The 25,650-nt window shown below is 42.8% G+C and overlaps 1 protein-coding gene across 20 annotated transcripts in view; it reads right to left on the bottom strand.

Moving 5' to 3' along the window:
* APBB2 (amyloid beta precursor protein binding family B member 2) overlaps window positions 1–24,702 on the bottom strand; it is a 214,540-nt gene extending 189,838 nt beyond the window's left edge. For 17 of the 20 annotated variants that reach the window (XR_010389082.1, XM_064511241.1, XM_064511230.1 and 14 more), the window contains exon 1: window positions 13,302–13,426. The gene's annotated coding sequence lies outside the window, so the exon portion shown is untranslated. Of the gene's footprint in view, window positions 1–12,926; window positions 13,011–13,192; window positions 13,277–13,301; window positions 13,427–24,636 lie in introns of those variants that run through there. The other 3 variants (XM_026093701.2, XM_064511225.1, XM_064511226.1) reach the window with 3 other exon arrangements.
* Between the last annotated feature and the right edge of the window lie 948 nt (window positions 24,703–25,650).

The raw sequence follows: 25,650 nt of genomic DNA, 5'->3' as shown, positions 1-25,650 counted from the left end.
CCTCCATCAACCTTCTGCAGCTGCTCAATAGTGAAATCAAATCCACTCCAGCTGCATTATTCTCATCTTGCAAAACTGAGAGGTTCTCCATAACCAAAGTTTCTTTTTAAGTAACTGTTTTTAGTTTAAGCATTTCATGGAGCCCAAGATATTGTGGGACTTTCTAGTTACAGCTGGCAACTACGAAAACATCCATTTCAAAAGCACAGATAATTTTACGATTGATTTCTATAGAGCAAGCAGGTACTTACTGTATCAGATTATACAGGCCTCTAGAAGAGCCAAGCACTTAGGTGTACACTACTCTGAAAAAAGATTCTTTCATGAAAAGCTCTTGAGAGAGGCATAAACTCTGCTTATCCATGAGCCTGCCACATTCAAAGTACATGCTTTTGGAAAATGCCAGGGTTTACGTTCATTTTCACAAACCAGCTATGGCCTTTTCACTAGCTTTACACCAAATCTCTCAATGCCTTTTAAAACTTCCTGTTGGACTACGAAAGCATTTATCTTACTCTTCTGAATTAGAAATAATTAATAAATGTCACAGACATTACCTTAGAAATTGCCAAGAAATTCCAGAGGAACAAAGCTGTGAAACTCCTAGACCCAGATTTCAGTTTCTGTGAAACAAACCAGGCTTATTCTCAAATTTAGGTACATTTAGAATCTTTCAGGACAAATCAAAGCCCATCCTTTTAAAAAAAGTGGATTTATATCATAGTTGATGCACAGTATGCCTTTTCCACTGTTCCACGGTGGTGTTCTTTTTCAAGGTGAGTGCCTAATTTCTTGCAAGTGATTTAGGTTTATTTTACTGCTGAGTTTTGCAGCCCATTTCATCATTTAACTCCTTTGTGTAATTAAAATTCCTCTTGATCTATTTATGCACTGGCTTCTGCCTCCACCTGAGCCACTGGCAAGTGCCTTTCCTGAGCTAGAGTTTAGAAGCATCGGTATCTTCATTTTGGAATTGCAGGGTATCTGCGCCATTATCCCTATAGAGTGCCTTTTTGTCAGTTTTAAAAAGGCTAAGCAAATTCAGCTTAATTCTTTTTTTAAGAAGCATCTGAAGTTTTCAAGCGCCCTTCCAAGCTCACCAGTGTCCCTCCTTCTGCAAGAATTCTACACATCCTATCACATCAACCACTGCAAGAAAATTGTTTGGCACCGGTAAATACAATTTCATTCCGGACAGCAATCCAGAAATAGGGAAAGCCTGCTTTCCCACCTGAATTCTTTCCTGACCGCTTGAGAAAAAAAAAATATTTTAAACATTTTTTTCAACATATATTTCATATATTTCAACAAGATACATGGATGTGCTAAGATCACATGCACAACAAGAACGCTGTATGAGAGGCCGATCCTCTTTGCAGTGGGTCCCAAGGGGAAGGAGAGGGACACTGTGCATCACAAGCTGGGCAGCACACAGGACACACAGGATACACCAGGCAGGGGTGACAGGAACACAACCACAGCACCTCATCTCCCTCTCCAGCCAGCCAAACACATATCCGATATCACACAAAATGAACGACACGCAACTTTTAGCCTCAATGGCCAGTACTGAGCCAGACAAGTTGGCCTAAACAAAGTGTCTATAGCTTCTTCATTCTTCTCCTGGTAGAGTGCACAGTACGCAATTACTGAATTTAAGAAAAAAGGAGGGAAAAAAAACATCCTTCAGCAGGCAAGGTGAGTTCATGAGGTTTTCCTTGAGTGTTTTTATCAGGAGAGCTAATGGTACTAGTAAAGACTTCAGCATCAGGTGAGTTTTCCTTCCCTCTACAGTCGGCTGGCAAAAGCAGCACGAGCCACAAGAGTTAAATTGCATTGCTAGCTAGGTTTGAGATGGTTAGGTCGCCCGGAGAATATCCTGAATCGCTTCCATACCATCCACTCCTGGTTTTGTGGCTGGCGTGTTCCAACTTCTGTGTATTAGCAGTCTTGTTTTAAATCTTGGCACACACATAACTTAAATAATCCACAGATTTAAATCATCCTCAGTACTTACTGAGATGAACCTCAACAGCTTTCTGGGAGTAATAGGATTTCTTGGGTCAAAAATTAAGGGGTTACAAACTCAAGTTTCTGATTTACAGCACAAGCTCCTATGTCTAAATTTAAGTCCTAATGTGAGCTGGAATACTGTCAACCAAATCAGGTGTTATTTCTCCTGCTCTATATTTACACTGCAAGGATTATTCAGAAGCACCCAGCAGAAGAAAGCAAAAAGACTGAATTCCTCAAAGTGAATCTTTTGGGAAGGGTTCAGAGAAGTTTGGGTTATCTGTTTTCAAATGGTTTCTCAAAGCAGTATAGATTTAGACAGATCCATAAGAACTCAAGAAAGGAGAATCTAAGCTTTAAATTTAGGTAAATAATCATTTTACCTTATATATTCACAAAAACTTGGACAAGCATCAAGATAAGTATGGGTTTCCTCTTCTGCTGTGGAAGGCTGAGCAAGGCATAGCTCAGCTTCATCCATGTAAGATTAGCTGTTTTGCATAAACCTCAAAAAATGTTTTCCACACAGCTAACACTTCTACCTGCTGGTTTAGCAGTAAGAGACAGAAATGTGATGCTGTAGGATGGCAAGGGGCCAGTCACCAACTCCTGTGTCCTTACATACATTTGAAGACTAGGTCTGCTCATTAAAAATTTGAGCTACTGCAAGACAAGGACTGAGGAAACTCTCAGCTACCACATCTCTGAGGCTTCCAGCGTCACCACAGCTACTGCTACCAGGGAAACCACTTCATACAATTCTCACCAGCCAGGCTGGGCACAGCTTTAGAGATGGGCTGGGCATTATTCTGTCTCCATCAGCTGTTCCAGTTACTGTAACATGGGAGGAAAGAGAAGAGAGAACATTAACCAGTGAACATCACCAAGAGAACTGCTGGGAAGTGACTGGGGAAGTACTGAGGGATCCCTTTTTCTGTTTAAAGCAGTAACAGTAAGTCACAGCACACCCTTGTATCTCCCGCTACACACTAGCTAGCCGAGCAGGCACAAAGACTGGAAGAACCACAAACCAAAAATGGCATTTCAGAACCAGGGTACAGTAATGCTGGCCAATTTCCAGTCCGAAGTAGGCTGTGAAACGACTGGAACATGACTCATCTCTGAGACACAGCGCTGTTAATGATGGATGCTCTGCGCGGTCCCATCCTCCCAGGACTTTCTCATGATCAAGCCTGATCACAACAGAGCTCTGATGCCCTTGGGACCACGGGAGCCTCCCAGTTCTCCCCTCTCAGTTCCCGTTCCCCATAGATTCCTCTCCAGGAATACCTGAATTTTCTGTAGTTCCTTTCAATTCATGGAAGAGTCTTCCATTGTAATTATATTTCACTGCAAGCGCATCATGATATCAACATACTGCCAGGCTGTTAGGAACACGCTTCCTGGGGAACGGTTATACAGTTTCCCTTCAGAATAGCACCGTCTTTATCACTTTAGTACCTATGTATATTGGGTTTCAAAACAGACCTGCTGGCTCTAAAAGCCCACAGATCTCTACCAGTCAGCTTACTGTATATTGCTTTGGCATCAATAGTACCTTGAACATTTGGTTTAGCCAATTTTAAATACATTCTTAAACTTACATTGAAGGGCAACATACAGGATCTTTTACTGAAAACACCCAATTTTAGAAATGCCAAGAATTAGCAAAAATGCACTTAGATAAATACTGATGTAAGAGGATGCAAAGATGATAAAAATAAGGTTAAACACATTTATCTAAGCAAGCGTGGTTTGCTAGCAGCTCTTGAACATGCTTAAATAACAGTACACGTTTAAAGCAAGTATTGTTTTGTCACCAAGTTGTTTTATTCTTGGGTAGTCAACCACCACCAAACACCTCTACCAAAAAAATCCAATGGCAAATATTTCTGGGAAACAAAGTTCAAGTAATCAGAGTAAAAAAAAAAAATTTTTTTTTTTTTGCTTTTTAATGCTTTTCTTTGCAAATACACAGGTATCTCTAACCATTTTTCTTATAACCTTTTAAGCTAAGAGCGGATCTCAGATTCCTGAAACAAACAAACAAAAAATTACTTGCCAGAATACACGCAGCTTTTCACATACAGATGTGTTAGTTAAGCCACTCCCTTTATTAATGGTTTTCACATTGTTTTCCTGAAGTGTGGAGAAAGAAAGAAAGAAGAAAAAAAGGCAGGCATCTTCCACCAGTCTAAAAATATTAATTATTTCCCAAGCAGGCAATTCTCATCACCTTACAGGTTTAAGGGAAGGAATCTTTATAGCCTCTTCCTTTCTAAATACCTCTTTACCAGTCTTTATACAAACTGTATCTACTGTATTTTTAAAGACATTTGATGTTTATATTTTTAGGGGAAAATGATATTAGAGTAAAATGTAATTTCCTAAAGAGCAGAGCATTTATTTTTAATGTTTTTTTTCCTGTAATTTCACAGTGTAATAAAAAATTAATGATAAGTAATGGAGAATATGATCCTGTTTTGTTAGCCTGGATTAACAGAGAAAAATCTTAGTGCAGTATTAACGCTTTATGTAAGCGCCCACCCACAGCACTTCTCTATCCTATGAAATTATATATCTCTACATGTGTTTTTAATCTATCAACACTTTTAATGGTCTGACACATAGGCTTCGAAGTGCACAGTTGGCAGGATCCACCCTGTTCCCTTCCGGACAGCGGGAACTCCTCCTGCTCCTCCTGCGCCCTCTGCCTATTCTCATCGAAGAGAACCATTTTCCCCTCTTTATTCCGCTATTTGAGTCACGTCCGACTGAATACATTCGCGCTGCAGATCCTCAGGAACAGGAATAGCCTCCACAGCCTTAACCCAGGCTCCGCTGGTTTCCCATGTGCCTCCTCCGCTCCTAAGGAGCATGTTATTTCAGGCAGGACGGGCATACGGCAGGCAGCCCGCGCACAGCGAAGCGCGCAGACTGACATGCTCACCACCACCACCCTCCCCGACACCCACATCCAGCCAAAACACCCTCTTTGCTCCCTTTTGGAGGCTTTGGGTCTACTGCAGCAGCCGCACTTGCAGCTGCGCTACTTCTCCTTGATAAGCAGACTGCCTGCTGCAATCAGCATCCAGCAACAACAGGCACCTTTCTTCAGCGTTTAAACACCTGGGCCGCCTGGGCATGCCCCCAGCTGCCCTGGGAACAGGACTTCCTTCTCATAGGCACATCACCCCCCACACACACCCTTCTCCCTCCCTCCCCCCAGACCAGACATCCAGTCCACCACTGCAGCAGTCAACTCCCCCCTCTCAATCTCAGCAGTAGGATTTCTCTCCAGATGTTTTAAGAACCTAAAATAGACGTCAAAATTTCCTCCATATGGTGATGTGAGCTCCAGCTGTTGCCCATTTCCCCAAATCCAAAGGGGTTCAGACACATCTTAATTCCATTTAGGACCTTCCTTGGGAGCAGTTTCTTTCCAGAACCAACATTTCAGCACACATGCAACATGGAAACTGCATCCACTGGCACCTGCTGGCTCTGCTTTCTGGTAGGGGCCTTTTCCTGAAGACAGCTGGGGTCTGGAGCTGACCTGAGGACTTCACAGTTTGGGAAGATTAGTCTCTGATTAACGCCAAGGACTAACATTCAAGATACACTCCTTGCTCTGCTGCATTTGAATGGTGGGATCTGCAGTAGTCTCTGTCAGTGTTTTCTGGAGGTTGCTGGGGAAGGAATACATGCCATGGACAAAACCTCGTTCCCTTCCATGCCTCTGTATGTTGCCCAGTTTGACTGCAAGCTCTTTGGAGGGCACTGTTTTACACCCAGATGCATATCGGGGAAACTGTATCACAGCTACCCAGAGAGTCTGCCGTTCCCACGCATCTATAAGGCGCACAGGACACTTACAAGACAACATAATCATTCTATGTTTAAGGTTTTGTTAATACCACACGTATCACAAACAACTAGGTTACCTTTTGTATTTATTGCCAAATGAGTCTTTCCATTAGTTCATAAATCAGGCCCTGTATGTGTTTTCAACTCATTTAAATAACCTAATTAACTTTCCATTATGTTGTGTTTAAACCAAAATTTAATCAGGCAAGCATTGAATTTCCAATGCGAGAGCATACTTCCTTCTCATTTCTCTACCCTGCAGCTCCCTTTCGCCTTCCCTGACGGTTCTCTGCACAGCCTCCCCCACAGCTACACAGCTCAGTACCTTGCTAAGAAGCATCCCTTCATAACAATAATCCTCTTTGCAAATAGAATTAGAAGGGCAAATGTAAGCACTCTGTAGCAAGAAATTAGTTGTCATATTTACCCAAACTACTGCTTCCAGTTCCTTTGTAATGACATTATGTATTAAATACATAGGAGGGCTTAATGTCAAGCTCCTAATTTTCCGAATTAGGTAGCTGGCCAGTAAGCACCCCATAGCATCTCCCTCCATCCCATTTGTGAAATTACACTTAAGAGGTTGCCAATAAAGCTTTAACCAGCTCATGTCAATATTAGTCGCACCAAATTATTGTAATTTCATAACTGTCTGGAGTGCATTCTACACAGAGAATGCTACAAAAGAATGACATGTTTCTACAAACAGACAACAAAAAAAACCACACAAAGTTTAGGGAGATTTCTTCTGTTGAAGTGAGTTAATTTATAAAGGTAGAGAATGTTTAGTGCCTGCCAGTTTCTTCCCCTTTGGAATCTGTCTTTTACACACAATAATTATACCAAGGAAACCTGCCCCCATGACACGCTAGCAGACTTATGTAAAATTAGTCCTGGCTAACACAGTCCTGCACAAACCACATTTTAGTGACAATATCAATTTTTTTTAATAGTGTTTTTTTAATATATATTCCACACCTGAAATCTGGCAGAAAAGGTTTAGAAATGCTCCTTTTGGTGCTTTCAAAATTTAAACTGTGCTTGCATTAAAAAAGCCAGCTTCAACAAAAGAACTAAATACACTGCAAAACTGCTTAAAAGCATATCATAGCAAAGCATGCTTAGTGCTTCCAGAAACGGGGTTTTCCCATGGGCAGACAGAGCTGATGCTTGTCTGATGGGATATGCTACCTGAGGTGCAACACAATCCAGCAAGGAAGACAAAGGAAAGATTTCTGTTAGCTTTCTACCAGGAGAGAAGGGGGGAAAAAAAAAAAAAAAAAAAAAAAAAAGGACAGCCAACTAAAGGAGTAGTAAATCAGCAAGTTATAGCTCTACTTTGGCACGGATACAAAAGGACATGACTGAGATTTTAGCAAAGATTTTTAAGCAGTGAAGCCCAAAAGACTAAACTGTCAATAACAAGCCTGCCAAAAGTTTGCTCAGGAATGCTTCGCAGCAGCAGTTACTGTTCGTAAGGCAAAACAAACCAGAACTGCAGACACTCGCTATCCTGTATTGAGACCAGAAGCTAAACATACACACATTTTATAGCAAACCCTCCTCTGTCACTCAGTGTGCTAATAAGCCAATACTTTACATTCACAAGGAAATATCTTAAACTACATCTGACTTCATTCATCTGATATTAGTGTTAAGTTTCTAGACATACTGCAGTGCATAGTCTACTGATAAAAGCAGTCTGCATCTTTTTAATCATCCTAATTGTTATGCAGACCACTTTAAAAGGCTCTAACCAGTGTTAAACACAGATGCAAAGTTTGCTTAGCAGTAAAAAAAACACCATCTAAACACTTACCCAAACAAATACCGTGTTTTCAGGGGAGACAGAAGCTCAGCAGATTTTAGGGGAAAAAAAAAAAAAAAACACACAAAACTGAAAATGGATTTGACGATAGGAGACAGAACCTTAGATCTTAAGCTAAATAGAGTTTGATTTTTTTTTTTTTATGCTGTAAAGAGTGCAAGGTCAATCCACCATCCTACAGATGACTCAGGTCAAGAGCCTGCTGCCTTGTCGAGGCAGACTCCTACATTCATTTCAAGTCAGCTCGCTGCAGGGTCTGCCCTCCATATCCTTGGTGACAGGCTTACGTAACCAGCATCTTTCAGACAAGTCATAGCTAAAACAACGTCCATTAGAAATCCCAGAACATTTTCTGCAAAGCTTGGGTCAAATTCTACTGCAGGAGATCCGTAACCTCTCACCTGAGGCATCCGTTATACCAGATGAACGGAAGGCGACAAAGACCTTTCTAAGACTTCAAGGGTGACACGGGGAAGTACAGAACTGTAAAGCCTCACATCTGTATCAGGCAAATTAACAGAAGCTAATAATGAAAGGGCAGAATTTTGGACATCTGGATAAATACAACCTTACTGAGAAGAGTCAATATGGTTTCTACAAAAAGAAATCCTGTCTTTCAAACCTTCTGGAGTTCTTTAGAGGTGTCAAACCTGGACTAGCGATATCTGGTTGTTATGACCTATTTGAATTTTCAAGGCGACCTCAAAGCTCCTTACCAAAAGGTAACAGCTTTTTTAAGGAAACTAAGCAGAGAGAGGCAAGAGGAAAGGTCCTGCATGGACAGATAATTAATTGAAAAACAGAAACAGGGTAAGGATAAGAGTAAGCAGTCTCCTCTTGTAGTGAAGAGAAGTCTCCAGCTAAATTCAGAGTACAGATCTCTGCTGTTTGACATGCTCATAAACCACCTGGAAAAGGGAGTGCAGGGAGTATGCCCTGAGTTGAGGATGTTTGCTGATGACAAAGTTATTCAGGGCAGCAAGGACAGGACATGAGGAATTCCAGATGAGCCTGTGAGACTGAGCCAGTAACACAGCAGACAAAAGCTAATGTATATAAATGTAACAGATGTAAGATGTACATGGGAAAAATGCAAACATGAGTTATACAGAACTGATGGACTCCAAACTGAGCATTACTTCAGAGCAAAATCTTGAAGTTAAATTTCACAGATCCACAAAAACATCAAATCTGGAATCAAACAGTCCAAAAAGGAAATAAAATATTACAAACCATTCGAAAAGGAATTAGAAAACAAAACATGATTATCCCACTCTATAAACCCAATGCTCACCTACATGTTGAAACTGTGTATAGTTCTGATCCTCCCATCCTTTAAAGGATATGTAGAACTGGGAAAGATTCATAGAAAGGGATGATTAAAGTCAGGAACAGCTTCCATGCACAGAACGAACAGATAACTCCTCAGGCAGAGAAAGATGACAACTTGAGAAAGAAGGCAGCAGAGGACTGCAAAAATCATAAGCGGCACAAAGTAGGGTTGTTCACCGCCTCTTCCACACTAGAACTAAGAGCCACCAAACAAAGGGACCCAGATCAGAAGGAAGGGAATTCTTCACACAAACAGAAGCAGACCTACAGACCAGCACCACTCCTGGCCAGAGGATGTGGAGGCTGCAATAAGGTCACAAGAGTTTGTGGAGAACCCAGACAAGTCTTTGGAAGAGAAATCCACCAACATGTTGAACAATGCAGAGGGTGCATCCAGCTCCAGCAATCCCACACTGAGAACAACCGGAAGCTCGGGGAACACCTACAGGGGAAGCACTGTACAGGCTCACCTTCTTCTTACCCTCCCCTAGGTATCTGCTCACCAGGAAAAAATAAAGATTGCAGAACACCACAGATAAAGGCAGGGACTGAAGGTGAAGGGCAGGGGCAGGAGGAGCAAGAGAACTGAAGGGGGACACCACACAGTGCATCCCAAAAGCATTCTCTGCTCCTTGAAGCCATCTGGACAGGAGCCAACCATGCTGTGCCAGGAGCCAGGGAACCAAAACAGATGCCAGAGCTGCTGGGATCCTGCCTGTCCAGCCTGGAGCCCACCAAGCCGCGGCTGGTCAGTTCTACCAAGGCCAGGAGGAGGCAAGCGAGGAGGTCCCATCTTCTAGTAGGGTGGCAGATAGGGAGGCTATAAATCACAAGCCCAACCATAAGCTCAGGAAGAGGTTTTGGAGGAGCCAGACAAGGAACTGCAGCCTCGTACATGTCCCTGGATCCCCCTCTCACTGCAAAAGGGACACAGGTCAGGGAGTCCATGAAGCACATCCATAGCATCCTAGAAGCTGTCATGCACTGTTGACAATCCATAGGATCTATTATATAGTATCTGCAGCTGGTTGTATTTTTGTGTTGCACACAGATTTTTAGAATTTCCCACAGACTTCCATAACAGCTAAACTATAACCACTATTCCAGATAACTCTGCACTGTTTTGTATTACAGCAAATGACAAAACATCCAACTAGATAAACAGTTGTTTACAAAGTTGGTTTAAACCTGTTTTCTTTCGGTCCTCCAGTCACAGTGTAACTTGAGCCGCTGGTCTCAATTCACACCATCTGGGTCTAATGTTTTCCCCCCCACACCCCTCACAGAAACTCCTTTTTGGGGAGATAAGTTACTTGAATTGAGAAAAAGGTTTTCTGCAGCTTATTTTTTAACCTGTTAACAAGTTCAAAGAGTTGACACACACTCCAAAACATACTCTCCTTTTGCAATTTTGACCAAAAAAGAAATTTCCACACAATTAGATATTGCTGTAACCCAATGCTTATTGGCTTTGTTGCTCCAAAATCATAACTTACAAAACATTTCAGAAAGTGGCACTAAGCACACCACAGTCTTGTAAATAGTAAAGCAAGCAAACATTTTATTTTGATGTCGGTTTTGAATGCCAGAATTTTAAAATAAGAAACACTAAAAAAAAAAAATAGTAAATCTATATTCAGTTAACTCTGACGTAAAGAAAAGGACTTCCCGAGTCATCAAGTCTCATCTCCTACTACCACAGCCAAGCACATTATGTAAATTCCCTCATTACATCTTCAAGAGACAGCTGGGGGCTTGCTCTCACTTCTCCCACTTGCAGGCTGTCCCAAAACCTCATTCCATTTATGGAAAAAATTTTCCAATTTCCAGATTAAGTTTACTCATGCCAGCTTATATCCATTTGTTCTTGTGCCAACATTGTTCTTTAGTTTAAATAGATCCTCTCCCTTTCTAGTGTTTATATCCCTGCTGTATTTGCAGATTGCAATCATATCCCCTCTCAGGCTTCATTTGCTAGGCTAAGCCAGGCTTCCCTCATCTCTCCTAGTAAAATTGGCATTTTTCCCCCCAATCACCCTCTCTGCACCTGTTCTACCTCAAGCATGGGTGGGAAGACCTGTGCCTCGTATTCCCGAGGAGCTCTCACCAACACGGACACCCTGACCCACCACTTACCTGGCCTAGCATCCCCTATAGTCACACCTACTTTCTCCCATAAGCACTTCTCCTGCTCTATTATTTCCAGCAATCAAGTTCCCTGCCTCGAGCAGAGAGCAAAGGCAAGACCCACTGCTCTACATATGATATAGTTTGTTTTCAACGTGGATGATGAGTTCACATGTCATTGCACCTCTTCAGTCAGAGTTTTCTAAAAGCACAAGTCTGCTGTATGCCAGATGACACCGTCATAATCAGTTAATTGTCATTACCTACTAAATATCAGGATTTGTTTTAGTTTTCCCTAGCCTCTTTTAAAATCCGTACCACAGGCAATCCCAAGTACTCAACTTCCTTCCTAACTAGCTGCTAAAGCCACAACTCCCTTCAGCGCAGACACGGCAACAGTCCATTCTAAACCATGTTACGCATTTCCTAAGGAAGTCATTTTCCCTTCTGACTTAAGGAACAACCAAATCAGTCCCAAATACCCTGCGCCACTGTTAACTTTTTGTCACTGGTTCCTAATTTGGTTGCAAATCTGGAAAACATAAGAAATAATCCAGGTTTCCAAGTTATGCATCCCCTCTCCAACAAAATGATTCCCATGCTGTTGTGATCTACTATTTAGATGTCTCCTTTGTGGCAAAGGGTACGTTTACTTGTGCTGCCCTTTGACTAAGAATTTTCTCTCTCATTACAACCAAGTCATGCATGCTTCACGACACACAACACCATTCTTCCTGGTGAGTCCTTTCTGAATTCTGACTTCCCTTAAATGGCAAAAAAAAAAAAAAAAAAAACCCTCAAAGTTATTCCATCGAATACTCGTCTCTGCAAAGAAAGAATAAAAATATCCACAATCAACATGGCTATTCCACGCTACGAAGTTAATCAGCAAAGATTTTGCCACAAGGTCACCATAAGAGGATGCCTCTCCTTTTAAATGCTACAACATCTATGCACTTATTTCAACAAAACTCAGTTATGTGGGTAGAAAACAGCTTTTAAACATAGGACAGTCAACTAACTCATGCTTTTAGAAAGAACTAGAGCATGAGACGGCAGGATGATGACCCACCAGATCTAGAACGAACCGAGGAAACATGCTGGCAACCTAGAGGACATAGCAAGCCTGCAGCAGCTGATCATCAATCCCTGCCTCAGTTTCTGGGCTAACAGAGCATTTGCAGATGCTGCAGACATGAAGTACTACAACTTGCTGCAGATATGGCTGTCCTGTTCAGCTATCAGCAGCATGCACAATGCACAAAGCCTACCAGCCCCTTATGAAGGCTTTTTTTTTTTTTTCCATTTTGGTTATTTCATGATTAAAGTGTAGAATCACACTCATTCACCCTGGTAAGTAGGAACCCAGCCAAAAACTGTAACATTTTGCAAAGAAGCAGGTAAAGCAAAGATGCACAAATACAAATGATTCCACTTTACATTTCATTTCATCTGTTTGAGTTCTGTCTCAAGCTGTAACTAGAAGCACTTTTGCTGCCGTCACAGGACCCCAGCTAATACGCGAGAACGTCAAAGACAGTTAAATCAGGTCCACGTTTTGTTTGTATCGTGGTTTACCAGTACCGTGGTTTCACACGGTCCCTTTTACAACCCCACGCACAACCCTCAAGCATGTTATACGGCAGAACTTGCACATCGCAGTCTAATGACCAAGAAAAAACATAAACACGTTCACAGGCATTTTAGCTACTTTCCGTGCCTTTCCACCCTTCCCTCCGCCCAGCGGTGCAAGACCTACCGCAGCCCCTATTTATCGCCTTACAGAGCCGAGCACGCACCGTCCTCAGGCTCCAGCCGATCACCCGCAGTGCCAGTGCACCACCTCCACCCTCCCGCCGGCGCCACCACAGCGGGCAGCGGCAGCGGCGCAGCCATTTGGCCACCGCGCCCGCGGGGCAGGATGCGCGGGGCGCCGCCGGCCGCGCGCAGCCCCCCCACCCCGCCGCGGGAGAAGCCCCGCGCCCCGCCGCCCACGCGCCAACCAGCCCGCGGCCGCCGCCGCACCCCCACGGCTCCGTCCGTCCGTCCGTCCGTCCGCCCCCCCGCGGAGAGCCGCCGCCGCCGCCGCCGCCGCCGCCGCCGCCGCCGCCGCCGCCGCCGCCGTGCCGCGCACCTGCCCGCCGGGAGCCGCCGGGAGCGCGCTGCGGGACGCGGCCGGCCGGAAGCGCCTTCCCGGCCTGCTGCGCTTACCCAGGAAACGGTTCCGGCCGCCGCCGCCCCGCCCCGCCCCGCCCGCCGCGGCTCCGCCCGCCGCTGCGCCGGCAGCCGCGCAGCCCCGCACCCGGCACGCGCGGAGCGAGCGGAGGCGCTGGGGCAGGGCGCGAGGCTGCGGGCGGCAGGGAGCTGCCCCGTCTGAGCGCGCAAACAGCGTTTTATTGCAGCGGCTCCTCAGTAACTACCGGAACAAATGTCACTGCACGAGGGAGTAAGGCTCGTACGTGGAGTAGGGTATCCCAGCTGTCATTTCTTCTCCTCAGGGGAAAAAAGGAGAGTCAGGCTCCCACTTAGCAAAACCAGTACCCTGGTCGAGGGAGGCCCTAGTAATTCCCGTGCAGAAATGCTGCCTGCCGTATCCGAGTTTTGCTACTGCAATAATGAAAGCCAGAAACACAGATAACTGGGCAGGTTTAGGAACCCACCCAGGGAATGTATTATTTTCACACTGGTACGGAGTCAGGTGGCAGCATGGGGGTGGGGGGTTAAACACCTACATGGCTGATTGACATCAGTGAATCCCTCTAATTAAGTCCCTTTGGACTAACGAAGGACAAAAGCTTGACAACAGCATCGACCCGGGCAGTTGTGCTGCGATGGGTTTTGAAAGTTACCTCGCCAGCAGAGATGGAAAGATACAGGGTGTGTTCTCAAGTGAGAAAAAGAAAACAGACCAGTCCTGAAAATTTAAGTGCTCTAACATGCTTGCTACAGTAGGATAAGGTTGAGAGAGAGTCCCTCGGCACAGCTTGAGACGGAGGAACAGAGGATTACAGCACCATCCTGAAAAGTTACTAGTGAAGTTGAAAGGAACACACCGGCGGGATGTTCTTTGTGATCAAAGCCTTACGAAAGACTGGGGATACTGTCTTTGGAGACCTTTGGGGAAGAGACTGCTCATTGCTGGAGCGAAAAGATTAACACGGATTACTAGCTGAGTGGAAAGTTTATAACTGCTAAGAGATTTCCTTTTACTGCTTCACCTTCTAACAAGTTGACGAGAGTAACCAGAGATACAGAAGGAAGTCAGAGACTATTACAATAATGAAATGGCAAATCTGATAAGTCTCTTAAATGAAAACAAATTCAGCAATCCTATTAAAGTGACCAAGTCTACTTTAAAATTTATCAAATCATTTATAATGGCAAATCTATTTATCTAGAAGAGATGATTTTCCTATGGATTCCAGAACCATTAATAATTCGCTCCCTGGCTTTATAGCCATGCTCCTGATAAGAGCAGAACTTTCATGAATTGAGTACAATTACAGGGACTATTGCAATGGATAGGAATATAGCATCTTTAATTAGGAATATTCATGTTTTTAGAAGATCACATTGCCATCTATCAGCCTAAAGAAAAGAAGTAAATATTGCAGTCATGAGCATTACAGTGATGAACAACAAGAAGCAATAATTGGGCAAAGGTGGAATAGTTCAGAGCAAAGCACTTGGAAATTATACTTTAATACTTAATCAACTTAAAGATATTGTTCTTTTCCATTTAGTCCATTTATGTGAAGTGAACATGATTAATCTTCTAGATTTGTATAAAAAGAATAATATTTTTATAAGCTAAAACTCACATTTCACTTGATTCTTTCAGATCCAGAACTACGGTGAGCATCCAAAAAAGCCCCCAAATAGTTCTAATGATTTGTAATCAAAATGTGTCATCATGACCCGTTTGGGAAGGACCAACAACCTCCTGAGACATCCAGAGGTGATTCATCGAATTCCAGTGTTCCCCACAGAGGGTACTTCCCTTCTTTAGCTTTAGCTACATGACAGACAACTATTGGGTTATCCCAGATAGCGATAGGGAAGAGCCTGTTCCTCTGCTTCCCTGACAGAGATAGCCAGGCAACGTGCCTATAAATTCATGCTCCTTTGATGAGTAGTTTAAAAGCACTGCTTTGTGGTTTTCTTTTATGTGGTTAAAATTATGATTAACCTCTAGTTACATAGTCTATATAATGCACTTTGGATTACAACTTAGTAAGCAGGGTCATAAAAATAGTGTTGAGGAAACTAAATAAGGAATTTCATATACATCCTAAACGAACCACCACTCAATACACTCAGACTTCTCTGAAACATTTCCAGGTGGATATGCTGCTTGCGTAGGCTCGGCCAGTCGCATCAAATATAGATCTCCTGTTTTAAAACAATCTGATGTGTTAACTTTCCAAGTACAATAAAATAGTCCCTGCAGCTGTGGCCTTAAGGAACTGATACAGAGCAGTTACTGTCTCTGTGCGAAGACACAAACACCTAGTAAAATAATTTGTAGTCATAACAAACAGAAAAAAGAGACCTTTTTACATTGTTGGTTCATAAAAAAATAATTTCATGTTGCTATTTCATTTTGCTATCTCTGTGTTTGAACTATGGTTGCAAATTTATTTTGGTTAAAGTAGGCTGTTGCAACAAAAAATGACTGATAGTATGAGTTTCCATTGGAAAATAACCGTTTACAACCTACCTTACAATGCTGGTTTGCAGACTTCTACTTTGGGACTGACTGTGCTTCTGAGTGTCTCTCAGGAGAAGGTGATACAGCTTCTTCCCCTGCAGCCTTTTCTATACCAGCTTTTTACTCAAGGGATTGTTAGTCCGTGTAGGAGATAGATAAAATAAAAAATGATCCTATTTCTTGAGAATGTTTCTTACTGCAGACAAAGTATGTAGAAGAGCAGTGAATATGGAATAAGCAATGCTACCACCTAGTGGTGCAACTGTAGCTTACTATTTCAAAGAAACCTATACTGTCAAATAATCTTTTGCTGAATATTGATGTAGAGTTTCTAAACCCAAGCTTATCATAGAAAATTAATTAGGAAAATTCAATTATAGCAGAAGAGTAATTTTCTATGGAATACTTCTGTAACATGTTCACACAACTCGCTCTGACATTGAGTATCTTAAAATACTAAATCAAATAAATTTTCACAAAGAACAGAAGACACCACACACATTGCACATGCAGCTAGAAGGTTTAAGAATTAGACTTGTAGCATCTAATTTTTCTTTACGGGCTTGAATATACTCTTGTTTACAGAGTGGACAGAGGGTTCAGTACCCTGGACTCATTTTTTCCCAGGACTTGTGTGAAAGCATATTGTTCTCTTATTATTTTTAGTTTCTGCCTCAGAAGTGCTCCTCAGGCAAGCATATAGTGAAAGATTATTTCTGCCCTGCAGGAACTCTCAGTTTAGGTTTCTTCCCTATGTTATTTACTGAGAGACATCAGAACCTCAGATAGGATTACTCCAGCAGTTTGATGAAGCCAGGAACTAAATCAAGGCCTCCTATTACGCTAATGGACCCCTCTACCATCTACTGCATTAGGTATTGTAGGGGCAGACTGCGAGGGATTGGACAAGATAGAGTTAAGGAGCCGAAAGCCTTGGGAGGAATAAATAGCAGTATGTAGATAAGGTAGTAGCCGCACGGGATGACAAGGAGTGATGATGGGAACTTGACCTTTGGGAAAGTACCGATCCAGGCTAGAGCTTATATAAAGGGCTTGCTTGCTTGAATAAAGTTGATTCTGATCCAACACATTGGAGTCCGTGAATCAGACCGCCACAGGTATCTCAAGAACATTATTGATACCTGAAGAAATACTGTATGGGTACAAGTTCAATCCGGAGCAATTTGCAGGTAAGTCTGGGGCCAGCAATTTGTTGGTTTCTTGACGTGCCAGGCAAGGCAGAATAATAATTTCCAAGTTTCTTCCTCTATCTAGCTCTTCAGCAGTGCAAAGTCTTGCATCTGAGAATGGCTGTAAAGTAAGTTATAAACGATCTCCTAGATACTCGAGTAGACATAATTCTCTGATCTCTCCTTTCCCTATTGCACAGCAATGTAGTGGGATTTCCTGAGGGTGGGAGTGAAGGGAGAGCACCAAGGAGGCTTCAGCCTCCAGGCCACCCAAACTCCCCCATTACCTTATGCACTCATCCTGCTCCTCACTCATCCAGACTGGGGCAGCTCCATCTTTTTTTAGCATGACAGCGAGGTTTGGGGGGACACAAGTAGGATGACAGTGCTAGCTTGCAAACAATCACAGTATTTGAAATAGGAGAACTGTAAGACTTTACACATATTAAAAGATCACTGCAGGAAAACAACCTGTTTTGGACTTCCTTCTAGCTAGAGCAGCCAGGCGTGTGAAAGCTCTTTGTAAGAGAAAACAGCTATTAATGCACAGCTGCTCAATCCTACAGCAGCTGTTAGGCACTTTGATAGAAGACGGTAGGTGCTTTCAGAGCTGACTTTTCAGCAAACTCCATTTACTTAGTTTTATGTGCTTCTGGCAGACAAAAGTATTTAAAAGTCTTGCGAGAACAAGGCTTGTGGTTATAGGCAGTCAAGTAGAGAAAAGCTCACACTTGCAAAATTAATGTCTAGCCAGATTTTCTTGTCTTGAATGCTTAAACTAAATGTGAGAAATAATAGCCCTGCTTTCTGATGGCTTCTGAAACATGTGGGCTCCAAGATTTTTGTACACCTGTGAATGTGGGAATATGAAATGGGTTTTGGAATGCAGCCTGCATTTGAGGCTACCATTCTTCCACAGTTTAAGAAGACAAGTGTGCAAACAGCACAATATAAAGCACAGCTTAGAAGTTTTACACATTTTACGACCACCAGGTCTCAGTCCCCAGCACCCCCTACCTTACAGCTTATGGTTACGGACACCCAAGGGCAAGCAAGCCACTGCTTCGAGGCAGGGCGGCAGTACAGCGCCATTGAGGCCAGTCAGGAAACTCAATTCTCAGGCCAGAATGGCTATACCACTTACATCTAGCTATATATTCACATTCGCATCCAGTAATAAACCTGATTTAAAGGCATAGGAAGCTAAGATAAAGTTGGAAACAGTAGGCTTACTAACAGCAGAAGGCCACTGCTTTGTCTCCGAAACAAGGGAGAAAAAAGTGCAGTGTCTAATGCTCTAAATACAGCTAGAAAAGGCCAGACTGCAAATGCACTCAATGGGAATTTTGCCCTATGTGTATAAACATACATTGGAAAGGGTTGCATGTTTTGTGTTTCTATTTACAGCTGCAGAATGTGATACAGTCCTATTGTTTTTGTGATCCACAGTGTATTTCCCCTCACCATCTAAATATTTTTGGTGTACACATTCACAAGCTAAACACCTCCACTAAAACAAGACCGAAGGGCCAAACGATGATGGTCTTCATACCTACGTTCATTTTGAGTAAACGCTCCAAAACAGTGCTGTTAAACTGGACCCTCAGGAAAACAGTTTCTCCATCAGTGAGACTGTCTCCATCAGTGACAAACATTGTCTACACATTCTCCAAAGATGGGAGGTTGGAAATTCTCTCCTCCTTGAAAAGCATGGAAAAATTCCCAGAGCAGAGAGGAAAAAAGCTTCCCTTTTCTCCCCTTTGCTGATGCTCTGAGACCAGCCTCTGAAGACTTGCATGATGCAGTACAGAGTTACACTTTGAGAGCTGCTCAAGGCACAGGCAAGCCTAGAAGGGAGGATGTGTCCCCAGTGGGCTTGTTTCACTGTGTTTTTAATATTAATTGCTTGCAGTTGAGCCAATCCTAATAACCTTCGGCCAAAGACAAACACCAGAGTATCGGAGCAGCCAGGCCTCTGCACTGCTCCGTCCCCCAGCTGGTAAAAGCACCATGTACATACAACACAACTGCTTTTTATCAGCAGTGCACTGGATGGTCACCATATGGAAAATGCTGTGTGACAGAATTAAGGCTTAACTGAAGGATTATCTTCTGCCAGCTGTACTGCCAGAAAGTGGTTATTAATGTGGGGTTAGGTCTCATTCTTACATATTTTGAAATCAAAGGCTGGTTTTATGAGCTACTGTTAATTTGTAATTAACACAGAAATCAGTATAGCCAAGACAGTGGAGATCCTGGAGGCTAGAAAGCACATATTGAATTCCAGTAGCATGACTAAGGGATTTGTTAAATGCTTCTATGCACTGTTACAGAGCAAAAAAGCAGGAGCAGCTCAAATCTAGGCCTGTAAGGCTTTAGATCTACTGTAGTCACATCGAGAAAGCGACAGAGCTTTGCTAGTCTGAGTCACTCCTGAGTCACCAGCCTTCCTGAGCTGCACGCCAAAAATAGGTATATTCATGTGGCTAGGAGCTCTGAGATATGCCATAGGCTTCAGGGAGCGATGAGGAGGGGGGGGCCTGGCAATGACTCTGGTGCAGAAGATGACCTTCCCATGCAGTCCTCCACAGCCAGGCCACTTTGGGATGGGATTAGATAAACAGGCACCTCTCAGGGCACTCCAGGGATGGCAGGCTCTGGGCTTCCCTCACTGCATTATCAGCAGCTGTGTGTCCAGACTGCTCCCCAGGTGATGCAGCTCTGGCAGAAGAACCACGCTTGAAATTCTCACAAATTGTGTGGTTAGGCTTTATTTTAGGGAGTTTTTCTAAGTAAAAACAAAAACACCACACTTCTCAAAGTGTGCACATGCAGGTCAGGAAGCAAATCTTTCAGCAGAAGCTTGTGCAAATATTGCGGCATGCATGTCTCCATGGATGTATAGGACTTTAAGGTAGTTTGTATTACCTAAGACATTTTTATTAAAGAACTAGAGTTTTCAACAGACCTTAGGGGCAGATGCTGAGCTAAGCACACTTCTTTTTCAGAATTTATATACATGTGGATACATATATACATAAGTATGTATATATCTATATACGTATATCAAATGGAAACATTTCACCAGAAGACTACTCATTAGCTACAGCAAGAGTACAGGACCATGTCAGATGTCTAGGACACAGCAAGCATCTTTCACGATTCTGTGACTGAGCTAAGTTAAATGGCCTTTTTATAATGGGGGCTTTGTTGTTCACTTATTTACATTATCAACTACTTTAACATTCCACTAAGGGTCTTCATTTGTTTAAAAAAGATAGGATGAAGGACCCCTATTACATCTGAGTTAATTCCCATCACCACCACCCCTTTCCTCCCCACAAAAACCCTGAGAGAGAAACTGACCTCCAGGACATAGTGCAAGATGGTTTGTGCTGCTGAACTGGAGGAGTGACAACATTTCACAATAAAACCCTTTCACATTAGAAGCCTTGTCTACGGGTGCCTCTGTTTTCAAGCAAGCAAGAAGAGTTCCTTTTTTTTGCAGTGGACACACTAGGTTTTGCTATTTCATTCTGGTAGAGCCCTCCCTCTGACTTCATCAAACAGCAGGCAGGCCAGTTTCTTCACTTGCTCCTCACATTCCCTACTAACACCACAGCCGTGCTGACACAGCAAGAAAACACAGGTGACAAAAAAATTGGTCAAGAAGTTAGGTCCCTCCTCAGCAACTCCCTACGGCATATTTTCTGCTTTTTCCCTGAAAAGGTTTCATTCCTGAGGATGGAGGCAGCTGACGTAAAGAGGCATCTGGCAGGTGGTCCATGCCCTTCCCTCGGCACCACTGTGACATGCCAATAGAGGAGCATCTGGGATTCTTTCAGACTCTGGGATTAGTTGCACTGAACTCAAGAGAGCATCATTTGTCAAGTGTGAGGATTTATTAGAGATAAGAGGTTATAACAAAGCTAGAAGTATAGCAAAGCTAGAAATGTAACAGAACTGAAAATATATATATATATCAGAGCTCTACAGTTAAATCACAGGTGCACAGTATAACGAACAAATCCATCTTCTAGGGGCTGCACTATCCGGAGCCCCACGCTTGCCTGGGTGCTGCCTGTCAGCCACATACAATTATACCTGAGGAAGTGCAGCTCTACCTCCTTAAAGCACTAACAAATCACTGTCTTGATATCCTTTTAGCTGACTGACAGCTTTCCTCAGATCTTTTCTTTTTCTACTCTCCTCAGACCTAACAGTGGATAGTGCTCTGGAGTTGATTTGGAGAAACCTATTTTGTTTCACAAGAAACTCAGTCTATCTGAAATAAACTCTCCCAGCAGTCTCAAAGGAGAGGCTCTGAATGTTTTCTGGGTACTATTTACTGGCTGAAGAGTATTCAAAAACAAGTCTAAGAGTAGCGTTTGCTAATTAAATTATGACTGAACCAACTCAAGACTACAGGTGAGAAGCAGACTGGGTTCACCCCAGGATGGTTTGGCAGAAAACATCACTCAGGAAGAAAAATAAGGCACAGTGTGACACAAGGGAGTACACTGCAAGAATCCAATGCGGCCATTTATACCTCTTTAGATCAGTAGCTTTATTCCTATGGCTCGTCCTGTTTTCCCTTGTACCTGTTAATCTGGCGAAAGCATTGACTGGATGAAAATATAAGTAGGGATGTAAGTCCCTATTACAGATACTGTCCTGGCGTCACATCAATACTAGAATTCATTATTATTAGCCATTATGTGTATTACACTAAAACGTCTCACAGAATAAGGTTCTATTATTTGAAATGTATTTTACACCTCTAGATAAGAATCCTACGCCGAAGAATGTATAGATTAACTAAACAAAGGTAGAGGAAGGATGGATTGTTCTCCCCTACAGATTGGATAGATGGATTGCTCTTTCCTATAGAGGAAAAAGGGCCACTTGCTAAGGTCAAATGAAAGAAACATGTGAGGAAGATAAGACACATACAGATTGAGCAGATTTCAATATCCTGTCTTCCTCTTCCATTGAGACAAGCCCTGCAAGCTTGCATATGAAGTGAAAACATTTGGTTGGAAACAAAGATTTTCTTGTCAACAGTTATGTCCCTCCTGCCTTTCTCAGTGGAAAGAGAAAAGAGTTGCTCTTTGTCCTACTTTCACTGCGAAATAAAGCGTACCATTGCTGTGTCTCTGACAGACATCATCACCATATGCTGGACAGGATTTTGCAGAAGAACAAGGTGAAGAATCTTCAGCATCCTGCTAGACAAATCTGACTTCAGGAAAACCAAGGCCACATTTTTCAGAACTGAGACTCTCAAGACAGACTTCTAAAACTACGCTTTTGCACTTCAGGGAACACCTCCACCTACAGATTTCCATAACAGCAGTTACATTCAGTAGGGCTTGTTTTTATGTGCTAGAGAACTTGGCTGTAGTTCACAGCAGTTGCAGAGTCATTGCTGGCACTCAATACACGCAGAGGTAGTCCTTGGCAGAAGCCGCCCCTTTCATCAGCCTGACCCTTTCATCTGCATAGCTTCAGTGTCACCCTTATCCAAGGGAGCTTAATCTTAAGTCACACCCGGAGTTCACATCCTTCAGCATCTCTCCACCTCAGTAGTCCTTAGCCATCTCCCAGCCAATACATCCCCTCCGTGTGCAGAAGGGGACAGGAGAAGATACTTTTCCAACCTCTGGAGCCCACATTAAGAAAAAAAGATTGTTCTTTTCTTTTTTTTTCCTATTTCCATCTCAGCTCTGAGCTGCTTCAAATTTCTTTCAGTTCCTGGTCTTACTCCCCCTTTTACGACTGTCACCTTGTAGACCTTCTATCCCAGAGCTCCTGGCTCACTGACTTGGAGAGCAGCTGTCTACAGTCAGGTGCTGAGCAGTAATTGGACTAACATTACCCCACGGTGCTGGGCTGCAGTCATTAAGAGTCTTCACAGAAGTATTTAAATTAACCTATCTGCAATTCAGAAATATAGGCACATACCTGTTTTCCTACTCAAAGCCTTCACGGACGCAGGCCAGCTATAATAGGAGTCATTTGTGCTTACTCTCTTGCTATCTCTGATGTTTGAAGTGATGGCCAGGGCACTAATACACGGGAATTACTGCTATGCTCCAGGCAGTTTACCAAAGAAAAGAGGGGATGTTACTATCTTATGCAGAACCCTGATGCCCACTGTCACTCGAATGGCTTCAGATATGTTTGTCATGTTTTCTGTTTAGTACCTTGTGACAATGGATTTTAGCAAGCATCTACTCTGTGCGAAAGGCCTTCTTCAGCTAATCCCAACATTTTCATTTTGAAAAGCTAAGTATATATTCAGTGGTGTAGCTGGAGCAGTGGTATAGAGAATATAATGTATCCACTTGGTGGAACTTACATCCAAATGCAGTTGGGAGCAATTCGCTTACATCTGTCCTTTCGATGGTGCAAGCATAGACATGTGCAGGTATACTAACAAGGAAAACATTAATAGTGGAAAATGAAGATTATGATATATTAGCTTTCCAGTTACTTACTACATACTAGTGCTGCATTCTAGTAAACAGTAAGAAATTGTCTTGTTTTACAGCCTCTATCTAACAGACTAAAAGCCTGTAATGCTTTCAATAAGCTATGCATATTTAGTCCTTGCAAACCATTGCTTGCCTCACCAGGCTTATGGCAGTCCTACAGAAACCCCTAATAAGACTACTGAAAATTTCCAAAACAAAAAATAAAGTCTGTCCTTACCATATGTCATAATGTATACTTCAATCATACATTATCATAACTTTAATTATGGTAAGTCGCAAAGTAAAAATATCTATTCTTTTTTCATTTCCAGGCAGTTGGAGTTGGAGTCATCTAACAAAACACAGGTGACCACACAGAAGACCTCTACACCTAAGTTGGGTCCTGTTGGCTCCCATTATAGTCAATGGAGAGAAACTGGTGTTTCTAGAATACAATTCATCTCAGCCTAAAGTTGACATCTCCATTTGGACCACTGACCCATTCTCTCAGATTTTTTCTTCTCACTATTGATTATAAAGGGAGCCTAAATGTCCCTGTGGTAAATGGATGAATACTGCCTTAGTTAGGCTGTGACTTATGTGCGTGCTGGCCTTAGGCACAAGCAGTCTAAGCAACTCTTCAATTACTCTTCATTTCTAAATAGGTCAATCTCTCTCCAGCAAACTACTATGATATAACTGACCTGCAAAAACTGCCTTTAGGCAAGCTTTTACCCCCAACCCAGCAGAGGTACCTATATTCTCTTTCAAGTAATCTCAGAAACCTAAAACACACCGTGGGGCAAGAGCCTGCAAAGGGGCAGTTACCAGGAAAGCACTGACAGGCAGTAAGGGGTTCCCATGGGAGGCAGTGGTGCACAGCCCCACCGTGCACGCCACCATGCACACGTGCATCTTGCTGCGCCTAGCCCCGGGCACCACCAGGAGGTTAAGGTCACAGCGTGCTTGTTTGGGAGGAAGGGAGCAAGGGGTTAAGGAGATTTCCAAGAACTGGTTTTGTTTGGGTCCTCCTATTGGGAAGTGAGTCGTATTATAGGAAAAGCAGGAAAAGTCTAGGTCTGAGGGTCTTACCTGGAGAGCTGAGGTGTTTGCTAGGGAGGTGTAGACAGCGCAGCTGAAGACAGGGACTTGGACTGGCTCAGGGGTTAGATTCTGGTGGGGGAACAGGAAAATTATTTTCTAAAGAATAGTTTACAAGCTCACCTTCCATTTCAGGGGCCTAAACCTTAAACTTCTCCGTGTCTTTCAGTTTAAGGTCCCAGTTCAAAAAGACAGGTGTGCAACTAACAGATGTAAATAGTCCTGCACTAAGTTATAACGCAGGAAGTCTAAAGTTAATTTAAATTTGCTTGAAATTAGGCATGTGCTTCAAAATTTTGCTGCACTGGGTCCAAATCATTCTGAAACAGGGCAGGAAGACACAGAAAGTCAGTCATCAAAATAAACAGATTGCAAACATTCAATTGATTACATTCTTTTATTCAGTGTTTGCATTGGTTTTGAAAGATAACTGTGAAGCATCCCTTGATTATTTCACATAATTCACATTGCTGGCTGTCTACCAGCAAAATCTGAAAGGCTGTTTGAACTCCATGCTATTTCTAATATTTCACATAGGTTGGTTTGGTTTTCTTGTTCAGAAAAAGATATTCTAGTCCAAAGACATCAAATGCTGGAACTGTCAAGTCTTGAATAAAAGATAAAAAGCCCAATATTTTTTAAATTAACTTCATCGAGCAGTTGTTCTACTTGAAGACAGGAATTTGTTGATTCAAACTGCAGAGATGCAATCAGCTGACAGACATATTTCATGACAGTTTCATAATATTGTTAAAATAAAAACCAGAATATCTAAGGATTATACGGAAACTATCACATACTTTATGCAATACACACACTGCAAGGTCTAGGAATTGGCAACCTTTCAGGCACAAAAACGCAGAGAAATGCTTTCAAGACAAACAAAGGTCTGGTGCTGGGCCGGTGCGCATGGGGAAATGGGTTGCTTTGTACGTTGTTAGCGATGTGGCAGCAGCTAAATCCTCCGGCAATGCCATTTCCCTGGATGTTACACCAAGGCAGCAG

This window comes from Dromaius novaehollandiae, chromosome 4 (assembly GCF_036370855.1).
Source record: "Dromaius novaehollandiae isolate bDroNov1 chromosome 4, bDroNov1.hap1, whole genome shotgun sequence".
NCBI lineage: Eukaryota > Metazoa > Chordata > Aves > Casuariiformes > Dromaiidae > Dromaius > Dromaius novaehollandiae.
The sequence above is the reverse complement of the archived record's forward strand: the minus strand, read 5'-3'. Positions and strand labels throughout refer to the sequence as shown.